The sequence below is a fragment of the Myotis lucifugus genome, unplaced genomic scaffold (genome assembly GCF_000147115.1).
Source record: "Myotis lucifugus unplaced genomic scaffold, Myoluc2.0 scaffold_175, whole genome shotgun sequence".
In the NCBI taxonomy this organism is placed as follows: Eukaryota; Metazoa; Chordata; class Mammalia; order Chiroptera; family Vespertilionidae; genus Myotis; species Myotis lucifugus.
In genome coordinates this window covers 1,053,531-1,068,561 of record NW_005871223.1, presented here as the reverse complement: position 1 = coordinate 1,068,561, position 15,031 = coordinate 1,053,531, and the positions used below count along the sequence as shown (strand labels likewise).

Here is a 15,031-nt window from a genome sequence, read left to right as displayed (position 1 = left end):
AGTAATTTATTATAGTATCCATCCATTTGGAAGAATATCCAAATATACTAATAATAAGTAGTATCCATCCATTTGGAATAATATCCTATTAATAATGGAAAAATATGAAAAGTGATATGAAACCAACTCCAAGTTATATTAATTTGTAAAAGAAAGATGCAGAACTGTATGGCAAGTGTGAGTAAAAAAAATTGGAGCTATATACAAACACGTGTTAGATCTGCATGGATAAAAAGCATAAAAACTAGCAAAATAAATTGCCTCTGAAGAGGACTGGCAAACTGAGGAACTAGGAAGCTGAAGTGAAATGGAAATTCACTTTCCAGTACTGTTGCGATATTTTTTAAACCATTTCCACTATTAGTTGAATTTTTTTCAAAACAAACAAAGTCCTTTTTCACAACAGGTTTGTCACCAGAACACAGTTGTCATGAAAATCACTACTTAAATCAAAGCCAAAATGGGAAAGGAAAAGACTCATATCAACATCATTGTCAATGACAAATAGATTCCCACAAATCTACCACTACTGGCCATCTGATCTACAAATATGGTGGGATTGACAAAAGAACCATCGAAAAATTTGAGAAAGAAGCTGCTGAGATGGGGAAGGGCTCCTTCAATTATGTCTGGGTCTTGGATAAACGGAAAGCTGAACATTAGTGTGGTATCACCAATGATATCTCCCTGTAGAAATTTGAGACCAGCAAATATTATATGGTCATCACGGATGCCCCAGGATACAGAGACTTTGTCAAAAACATTGATTACAGGTACATCTCAGGCTGACTGTGCCGTCCTGATTGTTGCTGCTGGTGTTGGTGCATTTGAGGCAGGTATCTCCAAGAATGGACAGACCCATGAACACCTCCTCTGGCTCACACTCTGGGTGTGAAACAACTGATTATTGGTGTTAATAAAATTGGTTCCACTGAGCTGTCCTACAGCTAGAAGGGATACAAGAAAATTGTTAAAGAAGTCAGCACCTACCTTAAGAAAATTATCTAAACCCTAACACAGTAACATTTGTGCCCATGTCTGATTAAAAGGGCAACAACATGCCAGAGCCAAGTGCTAACATGCCTTGCTTCAAGGGATGGAAAGTCCCCCTTAAAGATGGCAATGCCAGTGGAACCACACAACTTGAAATACTGGATTGCAACCTGCCATTAACTCGCCAAGTGATAAGCCGTGTTTGCCCCTCCAGGATGTCTACAAAATTGGTGGTATGAGTACTGTCCCTGTAGGCACAGTGGAGACTGGTGTTCAGAAACCTGGCATGGTGGTGACTATGCTCCAGCCAGTGTTACAATTGAAGTGATGTCTGTTGAAGGCCACCATGAAGCTTTGAGTGAAGCTTTTCCTGGGGACAGTGTGAGCTTCAATGTCAAGAACATGTCTGTCAAGGATGTTCATCGTGACAATGTGGCTGGTGACTGCAAAAATGACCCACCAGTGGACGCAACTGGCTTCACAACTCAGGTGATTGTCCTGAACCATCCAGGCTAAATCAGTGCTGGCTAAACACCTGTGCTGGATTGTCACACAGCTCGTGTTGCTTGCAAATTTGTTGAGCCAAAGGAGAAGATTGATGGTCATTCTGGGAAAAAGCTGGAAAATGGCCCTAAGTTTTTGAAATCTAGTGATGTTGCAATCATCGATATGGTTCCTGGCAAGCCCATGTGTGTTGAGAGCTTCTCTGACTGTCCTCTGGGCCATTTTGCTATTCTTCCACTCTCTGAGTTCATACATTACTTCCTCTGGGAAGTTTCCAGAGCAACCACACCCCTTGCTACATGCTGCCCTAGCTCTCTCCACATGTCCTTCATAGCACTTACTGAGGTTCAGATTACATATTCGATCAATGTGCCTCATATATAAGGCCCAAAAAGGCAGAACCTATGTCTGTCATCCTCACTGTCCATAACACATACATAGTGCCTAAAGATGAATTCTGTGGTCTGAGGGAGTAGTGCCTCATAAAGTACCCTAGGAGTTGTGAATAGAGAACACTTCTTTTTTAAATCCTCACCTGAAGATATGTTTTGGAGGTTGTTTGTTTTTTATTATTGACTTTAGAGAGAGAGGAAAGGAGAGAGAGAGAGAGATTGATGTGAGAAAGAAACATAGATTGGTTGCCTCCCGTATGTGCCCTGACTGGTGATCAAAACCACAACCTAGGTAGGTGTCCTGACTGGAATCAAACCCACAACCTTTTTGGTGTACAGGACGATGCTCCAACTAACTGAGCCACCTGGCCAGGGCTAGAAAGAACACTTTTAAGGTGTTCATGTGGGAAAGAATGTAGATACATGAGAAACGCATAGCAATTTTAGTAAGGCCAAAGTGAATAAGGCCTTGTGTACACAGACACACAGACCCCATATGTCATTAAGTTTTTTGCATAGTTTATTTAGTCTATCAAAAGTGCAAATAAAATTAAAAAAATACATAGCCCCATAATATCCAATGCATCCAATAATAAACAAAATTTATAACAAGCATCTCACATAGGGGCTACCAGGCACCTAGTACATGGGTATTTGATGACATGCCCACTCCCATAAAAACATTGTATTGCCATTGATTTATGACACTTTAAAAAAATTTGATAACAGCTAACTGTTACCCATGGCTCAGCTAACTACCTAAAACAGACTGGCACTGAACAGAACCTGGAAGAAAGTCTAAACACTGAGTAAAACCGGTTGAACCATGGCTGTAATTGCTGGTTTGGGTTGCACATTCCATTCTCTGGTTTGTGCTGATCATACCTCCTAAGTGGAAATAAAAACAGCAAAGGGAGTATTTTACTCAGTTGCATAATAAAACCTCACAGTTCCCATTAAAGAAAACAATCTGTGGCATTACTTTCATAGACTGTCTCCTGTCACTCAGCCAGCAAGAATTAAACTCAATCTGGGCACATTTCTTGAGATTTTGAGTTCCAGTACAAGTTTCCAAATAATGTTATTAATGATGAGTCAGTTCAGAATGCACTGTGGTACAGACCACATAGAAATTTAACCACGAGAAAGAACTGAAGCTAGAAAGCAGCCTAGTGTGGCTGACAGAGTTGAAGATAGATCTGCAGTAAAAGTATCCTCTGACCTGCCATACTAATGCCCTCAACCTATTCCTCACTCTTTTATCCTGAAATAAAAACTAACCCTGAATTCATTTTTTGTTGCTAATATTATGGTTTAGTCAAAGTTTATACAAATAGAATTTCTTTCTTCTTAAAATCTTTAAAAAAATTACCCCCCCCAAAAAAATTTAATAGTCTTTTTAAGTTACAGTTCTTAACTTTGAGTTGTCTTTTCCATTAATAATCTCCTTAATCTATTTTTTTCTAGGATTAAATGGCTGAAACATTTCAAAATCATGTATTTTTCAATATTTTATATATTTGCGATGTGTTTCTTCTAAAGTAGTGCCTGACTTTCTCTTCCTTTAAAAATATTTGTTGGGAATATGTCTTTGTCCTACTATAGCCAAATTTTTTTTCTTATGGTTTTTCTATTTCTACATATGTGCAAACAATTGTGAAATAGTCCAATAACCTAAAATTCTAAGCAACATAATAAACAAAAGAAAAAAACCCTGACAATTCACTGTGCATGAATGGTGGTAGCAGCCTCCAGCTCACTCACAGAAAGACATCATACCATTGGATCATTTTATATTCCAAGTGTTACACTTTAGGTTAATTGATAAAATGTTGACAGAGTATTTAAACTTCTGACCAATTCATTGATGGACTCAAAGTAGTTAAGTGCTACTAATCTAAAACAAAATTCTAATTTCTCCAAGTATATCTCTGAGCAATATCTGTTAATATAAAACACATTTCTCTGTAATTCTTTTTACTTAAATATACACTAAATATTGCTATACTCAAACTTTAAATTAATGTTTGATTATTTCTTAATAGTTATGCTCTCAAAGCACTGTATTTTAGAATGCATAGACTATTCCGCAGTAAAGATAATGTGTGTAAAGATAAGTGTGTTCATTGAGAGTCTTTAATATGTGCACAGCATTGTTTTTAAGTGCTTTGTTGCAAAAGACAGTTCTGCATGGATCTCCTATGCTACTACTAGAGGACCAGTGCACAAATTCATGTACAGATGGGGTCCCTTGGCCTGGCTGATGATTGGGGCCCATTGGAGGGGCTGGCCTGCAGTGGGGAGGGAGGTTGGCCCCAGCAGCAAGCTAACCAACAGCCAATTCCACAAGGAATAAGGCTCCCCCCTCCCTCCTGCCTGGGTCCAGGGTGTGGGTGAACCAGATTTGGGGCTGTCAGGGCCCCAGCAGCTAGGTCTGGGTCAGTGCACATCATAGCTACTGGCCAGTTGTCTGGTTGTTTCGGTCATTCAGTCATAACGGTTGCTTAGGCTTTTATATATATAGATATGATTTGCTAAGTATGCCAACAATGCAAAGCCTTATTAGCCCTTTATTCAAGCCACTTCTTAGGGTTGTCTATTGGAGCAAGTGACCCTGAAGAATATGGTAATGTCTCCCATTGGGGCCATTGAAGAGTTAGATTCCCTAACTTTAGGGTTCCTTGGATGCAACACAACCCCACTGTGTGCAGGGCATCTATATGGACCCTCAGCATTTCCCTCTGGGTCTGTGGAGACAGAGAACTGATGCAAACCTGATGCTCATGTCTTTTCTGTCTCATCCAGGAATCTCATGTGTTCTTCCAACATTCATGAAACAATTGTTACGCAACTTATTAGCTTTTAATTAGGGTAAAATCAAATTCCAGCCCCGTGTGTGTGTGTGTGTGTGTGTGTGTGTGTGTGTGTGTAATTTAGAGCATGGTGCCTTGCAACTGATAATAAGTACTAGCTAAGGAGCTATCTTTAGTCTCTGATAAAAATACTTTTAATAGTAAAAACAACATAAAAGTTTTAAGGTTTTTTTTTCTAATAATATTGGCTCATACTAAGACATTCAAATTTTAAAAATCTTGGTTTTGACCACCTAACAGCAGATTTAATATTTTCCCACTGTATAAACAAATTATAAGAAAATTTACTGAGCTATTTTATGTTTTCTAATGCATCATTCCAATATACTTTTTGCATTAGTTGAATATTCTGACATTTTAAGGGTGAGAAATTTGTATTTTCATCATGGTTTCCCACTCGGCACCACATGATGGCCACCACAGGGTAGATTCTCATTACATCTGTTCTGGCCTTCTTCTCTCTAGTCTCCGCCTCTCTCCAGTCCATTCTGCTACCAGATGAATCTTCCTAATCTTACCTTCTCTACACTGTGACTCTGCTAAAAAAACTTTCAATGACTCCCCACTGACCATAATATAAATCAGAACTCCTTGGGTACCTGGCGCTCAAATTCAAATTGAACCCTAATATATCTAAAGACATCTACTTCCTACATTTTCTACATGAAAACATTACCTCAGTCAAATTGATCTGCTCCCTATCTCACACATATACCTTGCATTTCTCATGGGATGGAGCACACTTCCTTTTCTACATATCTAAATATTACCCATTCTTCAAGAGTGAAATCTGAGGTATCTCTTCCATGTAGCATTTTTAAATACCCTGGTCAGGAATATTGCCTTCATCTTATTTTTTTTCCTGTGGTGCCATGATAAATTTACCTTTCATGTCATCTTTCTTTATTTGAGGCATGGTTGTGATGTATATCAAAATGCTTGCACGTCCCTGAATGTCATCCCTGAAGGTCACCCTCAGGGACAATTCCAATGATATTCACATTGCTTAACATGTTTCATGGACTCTTTGGAACCACAGCCCCAGCTATTCTAGGAAGTCAGCCACTTTATTTTACAATCTCTTCTGCTTTTTTATAAAAGGGAAAAATAAATTATCAACCTGATTATCCATCTTATTTCCCCAAATCAGCTTCCAATAATTTGGTGTGTTTTTTCTTTAAGGGAAAAAGTTGGCTATTATTGAGAACATTTAAAAACATGCATTATAAGTTCTAAAAGTATACATTCCTTGGCATGACTAAAAAGAAAACCCTTCCTTTAGATTAAATGATAAAACTATAACTAGAGGCAGGTCTAGAGCCATGTACTTTAGTGATTGGAAGTTCAAATCTCCCTGGAGGGTCCAGAAGGGTTCATTTGCATTACTTTGCCAATGTCTTAGGCAGTGGTTTTCTCATGGAAAAAAATATTTTTCTAACTGGCATGACATGAAAAGGTAAAATATTTTGTAGTATTTCAGAAATTGTGCAATTATAGGAGGACACACTCTGCTCCCTGAAGTTGCAGACAACTTCTTCTGTGGCCAAAAGAGTAGTGGAGATTTGTACTATGGAAGGATTTACCATTAATTTCCTCAGTGTTCCTGTCATTTCCAAAGGCAACGCAAGGGCTTTGTGGTACATCTGTGTATTTATGTATGTAAGGCCACTGTCAAGTACATCTTCAAACAGAAAATTAGTGACGATACATCTGCATTAAATAAAACCTAACTTCATTGTTTTTCAGAAGGGCTGTGGGAAGATAATGTTTCTACTGCAATTTCCATTTGGTTCCATTTTGTGGAAACTGGGTCCCTTCCAGCTTTTAAATGATCTCAAACTCTATGGAAGCCAAAAATACAATAAGCTAAGACTTTTAGCAAGAGCTTGCTGTACTTTCCATAAAATTACTGGATAAAACCTAGCAAAAATGACTACATTGTATATCTGAAACTAATATTGTATGTCAACTGTTAGTAAAAAAAAATTTTTAATCTAGCAAAACTTCTATTTGATTACTTCATATTGTTCTAAAGAAAATGTTAATTTTATACATAATTTCTTTTTAATTAATTTATTTAAACAACTATAGCCCTAACTGGTTTGGCTCAGTGGATAGAGCATCGGCCTGCGGACTGGGGGGTCCCAGGTTCGATTCTGGTCAAGGGCATGTACCTTGGTTGCGGGCACATCCCCAGTGGGGGGTGTGTAGGAGGCAGCTGATCGATGATTCTCGCTCATCGATGTTTCTAACTCTCTATCCCTCTCCTTTCTTCTCTTTAAAAAGTCAATAAAATATATTTTTTAAAAAAACAACTATAGAAAGAGCTTTAATGAAAGGTTTTGTTATGATTCCTGCATCTCAGGTTATCAATATTATTGATATGAATACATTGTAATAAAACTTAGAAATAATTTTAAAATCATTAAGGAAAGCTCATACGTTTGCATTTGTTTTATTTTGACATGTTTTTATTGAGAGCATGCAGTGTCACTCTCTGCCCCCTTATCCTACTTTATTTCTTCATTTGACCTACATAATATTATATTATATTTAATTTTATTATATATCCCTTTAGTAGTTCATCTGTTTATAGTTGGTCTGTCTCTTTTTTTCTTCTTTTTTGTCTGTCTCTTTCTTACTAGGATGTAAGTTCCATGATGGCAGGATGTTTTCTTCCTCACCATGATATTCCTAGCACTGAAAGCAATACATGTAGGTCCCCAGTAAATATTTACTAATTGCTTAGATGATTTGCTTAAATTCCAGCAAGTCCTGATCGACATAAAGTTGTACACCATCTGAGAAACTGGGTTATAATCTTGTAAGAAAGATTCAAAACCGAGTGACCCTGAAATTATACAGAAACATTTGTGTATATGTATTTCATAATTTTCATAAGACTCTCAGGATGGCATGTAACCCCAGAGAACAGAGGGTTAAAGCTATGGGGCGGGGGAAGAAGAGCAAGTATTAGCTATGCCAGGAAACATCTGGAATTGAGACATGAGGGAGAACCAGCCAACGGGGCTGAAGGACACAGAAGAGAGCACTGTTGTGCATCCTTCTGAGTACTCCCCAGTGACTTTTTTCCTGGATATTTGAGACCAAATCAGGAAACACCATCATGTTAGACACATTAGAACATAATTTTATATGCTCAGATAAATTCCCTTCATTTATCTGTCTTTGATACATGCATCTAACAAACATTAAAAATATCTGCTACATTATGAAGCCCCAAATCCTTAACTTTCAGTCTTAAAATTAGTTTACATGAACTATTTATTTCACACCACACTATAATTCATTTAGTGTTTTCTGGGATTTCTGATCTACGTCTTTAAAGGCTGAAATTTGTTTTGGCCAATGTTCTACTGCAGGAGTCTTGGCAAATGTTAACAGGAAAAATGATTAATAAAATGTCAGTTTGAAACAAATTTATAATATTATACAAGCAATAAAAACAAAAAACAAAAATCTGATTTGACACCAAGAAGACAAATTATCCATTCAAGCACTTTCTTTTGAAGCAAAGTAAAGTATCATCTTTACCTTAGTCCAGACGAAAATTTACACATTTTCAACAAGAATACAACTTTCATATTGGTTCATAAAACAAAATGATGTAAATGCAAAGAAACCACAAAAACAGTATGGCTTTCATAGGTGAATTCCTTAATTGTGGCTTAGGAGAAAATTCTGACCTGAATCTCAAAATGTGAGTCTGATTGTGGGTCTGGAGGTCCTTGACTGCAGGAATCATATTTCATTCATCTTTTTATAATCTCAGTGTCTAGGACATAGAGGGGTGCCATGGATGTTGAATTAATAAATAAAAGCCTATATGTCATGAGCTTTTAAAATCTAACATGCTTGTTAAAGCTAATTCCCTCAACTATTTTTCTTACTAAAACAAATGCTGTAAAACAGGATGCAGAGTGGGACTTGTATGTATGTTGATACTTTTTCCCTTCCCAATAAATTGATATTATTTTAATTCAGTTAACCATCTCTACATTAAAATAACCTGAGTGCACACTGAATCCATGCTCAGAGAAGAATAGGGCCTGATTTATTCAAGTGTTATCTCATTCCTTTTGCCAACAGTTTCACTAGATTTGCTTCTTTTTTTGTTGTTTGATTTTTCCTCTCCCTTATACTGTTGTTTCATTGGATATTTGGGCTAGTGAAAGAAGCCCCTCAAGTCATTTTTAAAGAATAAAAATAGCTTTTATTTTATTTGTTGCCTACATGTAGGACAGCCTTCATGCTTGGTTGATTAAACACTTCAATTAGTGTTATCAAGGACCCATATATTTTGTGTCTGTCAACAGGGAAATCAACAGTGTCAACAACACATCACAGGTAATTATAAACTCAATATGCAAACATGACAATTTCAAGGAGAGATAAATGACATATAATTTGTATTCTTCTCTCTTTCTTTCTACATTTTTAATAAAATATTTATTTAGGAACAAAAATGTATAATAGCTATTAGGTGTATACTTTCTAGAAGCCAATGAAAATATCTGTTTTTAATGGACGGCAGATTCAATTTTATGAGACAATTTATTGAATTATTATTTGTTCAATTTATATTTTAGAAATATATTTTAGGAACAACATTTTTATTAATCAATATAAATAATGGCTATATTGTACAAATATCATTTAATAATAACTGAAATATAAAGATTTGAGAATAGCTATAAGTTTGGTCATAAATGATTTTAGATAACCTTTTAGGCCTTCATTATTATTTCTCACACTAGGAGTCTTGATCTTCAACATGTACTGGGAAGGATTTTTTTTCTTGTAGTAAGAACAAAAGATGTAAAGTTTAGATCCATTACTGTTGAAGGCAACAGAAATCTTTGGGATGTGAATAAGGGAATTTAAGTCATTCTCCTACTGAGAACTCCAGTGCTCATTCATTAATCTCCTTTTGTCTTAGACACCAAAAAACACAATGAAACAACAGTCCTCAAGACACTGTTTAGCAATGACAATAAGCACAAAAAGAAATACTACAGAGTTTTTAAAAAATGTTTTTTCTCTCTGTTTTTCTTTTCTGATGAAGATCATTATAGATTATGAGTACATAGAGGCTTGTGGGATGAACAGAGAACATGAGAACCACTGATTTCTGTTGAAGTAGTTGGGTCTCAGCTGAATGAGGTTTCTGATCTACCACATTACATCACTCAGTAAATATAAATTATATCAATTTTTTGTGGCAGACTTCTTTTGTCCACATTTCAACACAGAAACATATGAAATGTGAGTTAAATGTTTGATTTAACCTAAATGTGTAATAATAGTCCACTTAAGTGTACTGGAAGACACATGAACATTCATACAAATATGTAAACTATATTTTTGTTTTTCTTTTTCACAAATCTGTTTCTAACCAAACCAAGAATTTCTGATATAATAAAGACTTTCTCTCTCCCCTTCTGTTTTATTCTCTTTCTCTCTCAAAACAAATCTGCTGGAGTTGCTGTGGGCATGAGGCACAGGCGGCACGGGCGTCCTTCCATAGCACATACTCACTGAATGTTTATAGACTGGCTGATCCGGCAGGGTTTTCAACTGCACATGTTTTTTTATACTTTTTTTTTAAAATTTTTTTTACAAAAATATTTTATACAAGCAACATATAAATAGATTTCTATAATCACTCAATGTGATACAGTATAAATATGCTATAGTTTGTTATGAACAGATATTCAGCAGTTATGGCCGTTGTGTGTAACTTCTAAATACTGTAGTCTCTGGGTGTTGGGGGTGGCAGGGGCGGGGTGCAGTGCATTTCCATCTGGTAAACTCTTCATAGTTCTCAGTTCTGTATCGCTCAGTAAACATTTCTCTTACTCAAAAAAAGAAAGAAAAAGGGAGGCCCAGGCCACTGGCCAGCGATACTGTGGCAGGAGTGTGGTCAGCCAGCGATCGCCCTGCAGAGGAAGGCCCAGGCCAGCCATCACACCCCATGCCTGCCGCCTGCAGAGGGAGGCGACCGGTGGCAGGGGAAGGGGAGGGGGGGCAGTGCTGCACAGATGGCAAACAGTGGCAGTGGTGGGGGCAGGGCCAGCTGCCTGCAACCAGGGGAAGGAAAACCCTGATAGGCCCTGATCTCAGGCCAGGCCTAGGGACCCTACTTGAATGGTCCGGGATTGTGAGAGGGTGCAGGCCGAGCTAAGGGACCCCCTTGAGTGCACGAATTTTCATTCACCAGGCCTCTAGTTAAAGACACAACAGTGTCTTAGAACCCAAGATTGCTGGGATACACTTTTTCTATTCTTACACCAACACTGAGGGGAAAATGAAGTATTGTACTAACCCCTCTCCTGTCTTGAGGTTCTGTAACTAAAAGGAGGTGAATATTTTAAACGAACACTGTATGTGCTTGAATGCCAGCTTACTACATAGGAGTAAAGCCATGGTTTGTAGAGACAGGGGAATTTGCCATGAGTCTTCCCGAAGGAGATATATTAAAATCATGACTCAAGCATCTTATGTCCCCTAGCCAAACACTTTCTAGGAGTGTCCCAGATCCCACTTAAAGCCCTAACAAGAGGATTTTAATATCAGTTATTTAATTCTGAGAGAACTGAGGTCATTGTTTTGTTGCCATAATAGAAGGATGGTGGTTTGCACAGTGTCTGGAAAAAAGGGAAGAATGTGACCATGTGTTTTCAAGCTCTGCCCACGAGAGAACATGTCTGTGACTGTTTTTTTTTTTACCTAAAAATATGCTTAGAGAGAAAGAGGATTCATTGTAGGCATGCTTACATTGAAGAAGAGAAAAGTGCTTCCTTTACTCTATTGTTTCTGTGCCACTTAGCCAGTTAATCATTTCGATGTCCAAGGGCATAGGTAACCTAAGATTGAGGCCCAGAAGAAAACAGTTTTGTTTTAAAATGAACCTGCAATTTGTTTTAATCAGGTATGGTAAAAAGACAGACACAGAAATGACTGTCAGGAAGGAAGAATTCTCCCACTCCAGATCCCAAGAACAGGAGCATGGCACACACAAAGAGGGCCGCATGGAGAGGCACCACTGTTGATCAGGGAAGAAGAAGCAGGAAAAAGCAGTGCAAGATCTTTGTTGTGGTTTTTTTGGGAAGGACTAGATAAGTCTGGGTAAGGAAGTCTAAGCAGGTTTAAGATTGTCTGGTTTGAATAATTTCAGCAGGCTTTGGCTGTAAGGGCTGGCCCTGGCCCTGGGTGATTAGGGCAGGGGAATGATGACCTGGAATGCAAGACCCTGTTAGAGGGGAGGCTGGAGAGGCATTGGTTAGGTGAGATTACATAAGAAAGAAGGACTCCCAGGTGGAGTGTTTGCTATCTCTAGGAATAATTGATGCCTTGGAGGGGTGGTCTCTTCCAAGTCAGTGACGTTGCCACAGCTTACAGAATACAGAAAGTAAGAAAATAAGGTTAATAATCAGGTTCTTTTCTTAGTCCCATACTACACACCAAGTATGAGTGGCAAAATTTCTACATATGCCTGGCATAGACCAGGAATGATAATCTAGATGGAGGAAGATTGATTAGGATTCTCAATTTAATCATCTATAATAATAAAAGCATAATATGCTAATTAGACTGGACATCCTTCCAGGTGCCAGAGGGAAGTCAGTGCCGGCAGCCAGGGTAAGGAAGGCCTACTCTTGTACGAATTTCATGCATCAGGCCTCTAGTATGGATAATAAAATGGCTCAAATAAAATGAGGATTTATTGAAAGACTATAAAGCTACCTCACAAAAATGAAGTACAGTGAGCCTCTTGGAAGTAGGAGCTGGGACCCAGGTACCACTGAAGATGAAATCTCTCTCTCTCTCTCTCTCTTTCTCTCTTTCTTTCTGAATATGGCTGAAAAGTCCTGTTCTAGGTTCAACTCTATAGAACCATTGAATTCATAGGTCAATATTGATTTCACTATAGACTGTCTCAGAAAATGTTTGGTTATAGGCTAGCCCAGTGGTCGGCAAACTGCAGCTCAGCAAACTGTGGCTTGCGAGCCACATGCGGGTCTTTGGCCCCTTGAGTGTGGCTCTTCCACAAAATACTGACTTCTGAGCATGGGCCACGAAGTTTCAATCGCACTGTACGTGCGCGCCCACACCTGGTATTTTGTGGTATTTTGTGGAAGAGCCACACTCAAGGGGTCAAAGAGCCACATGTGGCTCGAGAGCCGCAGTTTGCCAACCATGGGGCTAGCCAACAGATGAACACCCAATGGGACAGGTATTAATTCTTGATCCAATCCACTGTGGAGAAGACATGACACAAACATGACCCATCTCTTCAATGAGGGAAGTATAGAGCATAGAACCCATAGAAATGGAGAGAGGTAACAGGTACCCTAAACTATAAACCACTATTGTATATCCCATTACTATAAAAGTTTTTAATTGCCTCTGTTATCTAAGTGGTTTAATTTTTCTTAGCATTTGTGAAATTGCTTATAAAAATGAATCCAATTAAAAAATTGGGCAAAGGACCTGAATGGACACTTCTCCAAAAGGATATACAGATACCCAATACACAAATGAAAAGATGCTCAATGTCACTAATCATCAGAGAGATGCAAATTAAAGCTACAATGAGGTATCACCTCACACCTGCCAGAATGGCTATCATCAATAAACCAATGAACAGTAAGTGTTGGCAAGGATGTGGAGAAAAGGAAACCCTTGTGCACTGTTGGTGGGCATGCAGGTTGGTACAGTCACTGTGGAAAGCAGTATGGAGTTACCTCAAAAAAATAAAAAATGGAACTGCCTTATGACCCAGTGATGATTTCACTTCTGAGTATATATTTGAAGAAACCTAACACATTAATTCAAAAGAATATATGACCCCTGTGTTCATTGCAGTGTTATTTACAATTGGCAAAATTTGGAAGCAACAAAAGTGTCCATCAGTAGATGAGTGGATAAAAAATATGTGGTACACTTATATAATGGAATGCTACTTGGCTGCAAAAAAGAAAGAAATCTTACCCTTTGCGACAGCATGGATGGACCTGGAGAGTATTATGCTAAGTGAAATAAGCCAGTCAGAGACAGACAAGTCCCATATGATTTCACTAAGATGTGGTACCTAATAAACAAAATAAACTAGCAAATGAACAAAAATAATTGCTAAAACTCTGACAGGACTTTTGGGTATTTATTCATGGAGAAAGATGGTAGTAATAAATACAGCTCACTGAATATTCCCACTTTATACCTTTAGTTACCTGGTATAATAGCACTTTCTGGCTCCCAGTAGTTGGTTGAGTCCATGAACCATTTTGGCCAATGAGCTGACCGCAAGCAATGTGTGCCACGTCTGGCTGAATGTTTATTACTTGGTGTGATATCGAGTGAGCTCTCTTTTGTCCCTGCCATGGCTATTCTATCAGTCTGGGTTCCAAAGTAAGGACAACACATAATGGACATTGCTGGAGGCTAAAGCAAATAGCAGCATAAAAATGCAAAAAGAGACATTGGAAGGCCAATGGACTTTGATATTCAGCAGGGCTGAATATCAGCACAAAACTGCCCTGCTGTGGGAGCAATGGCTCGAGGCAATTTCCTGACCTGATAATCCTTACATTGTTTACCAAACTTTACCTTTGATCTACTGTATGCATTGCTAAAGGGCAAATGTGTATTCAAGTAAATAAAAGCAGACTAGGCCAGAACTCCATGTGTCTCTTCAAGAAAGAGGCTCCACCTGGCCCCCACCCCTAAATAATTCATATTTTTGTCTAACATTTTCATTTGTGCATCGGCCCCTCCTTCAGATTCTGAACCTTGCTGTGCAGGTCATGGCAGGACATGGGTTGTAGCAAGAACCAAATTCATTCCAATGCTTTAAAAAAGAACTAAAATGGCTGAGTAAATTTTACTATTGTTGGTGATGACTCTCCAGTATTCAGAAGTATTCTAGCAGAAAAGCCAGGTGTGGTTGAGGACATTTGTGCATTTGACTAGGGTTAGACTTGGTGGCTGCCAAGTCTCTTTCAGGTAGAAAAGTGTTCTTTATCTCACTTGACAGTGAACCTCATAGAAAACTGAGCTCTCTTCCCAGAGTGCTTAGCTTTTACTTAGGTATAGGATGTTTTTTTGAGGCCTACCCACAGACCTCAAATTAAGAAAGCCTGAGATAGGACATTTTATAGTTGTGTTTCTAATTAGTTGATGCCTAAAGGCTAGGCAGGATGCCTTGGGACATGAGATGCAGAGGCATTGGCCTCAGCAAAAGAAGAA

At 38.2% G+C, this 15,031-nt stretch overlaps 1 pseudogene; it reads left to right on the top strand.

The window, feature by feature from the left end:
* Positions 1-460: 460 nt before the first annotated feature.
* Positions 461-1,881, top strand: LOC102434309 (annotated as a pseudogene).
* The last annotated feature ends 13,150 nt before the right edge of the window (positions 1,882-15,031 follow it).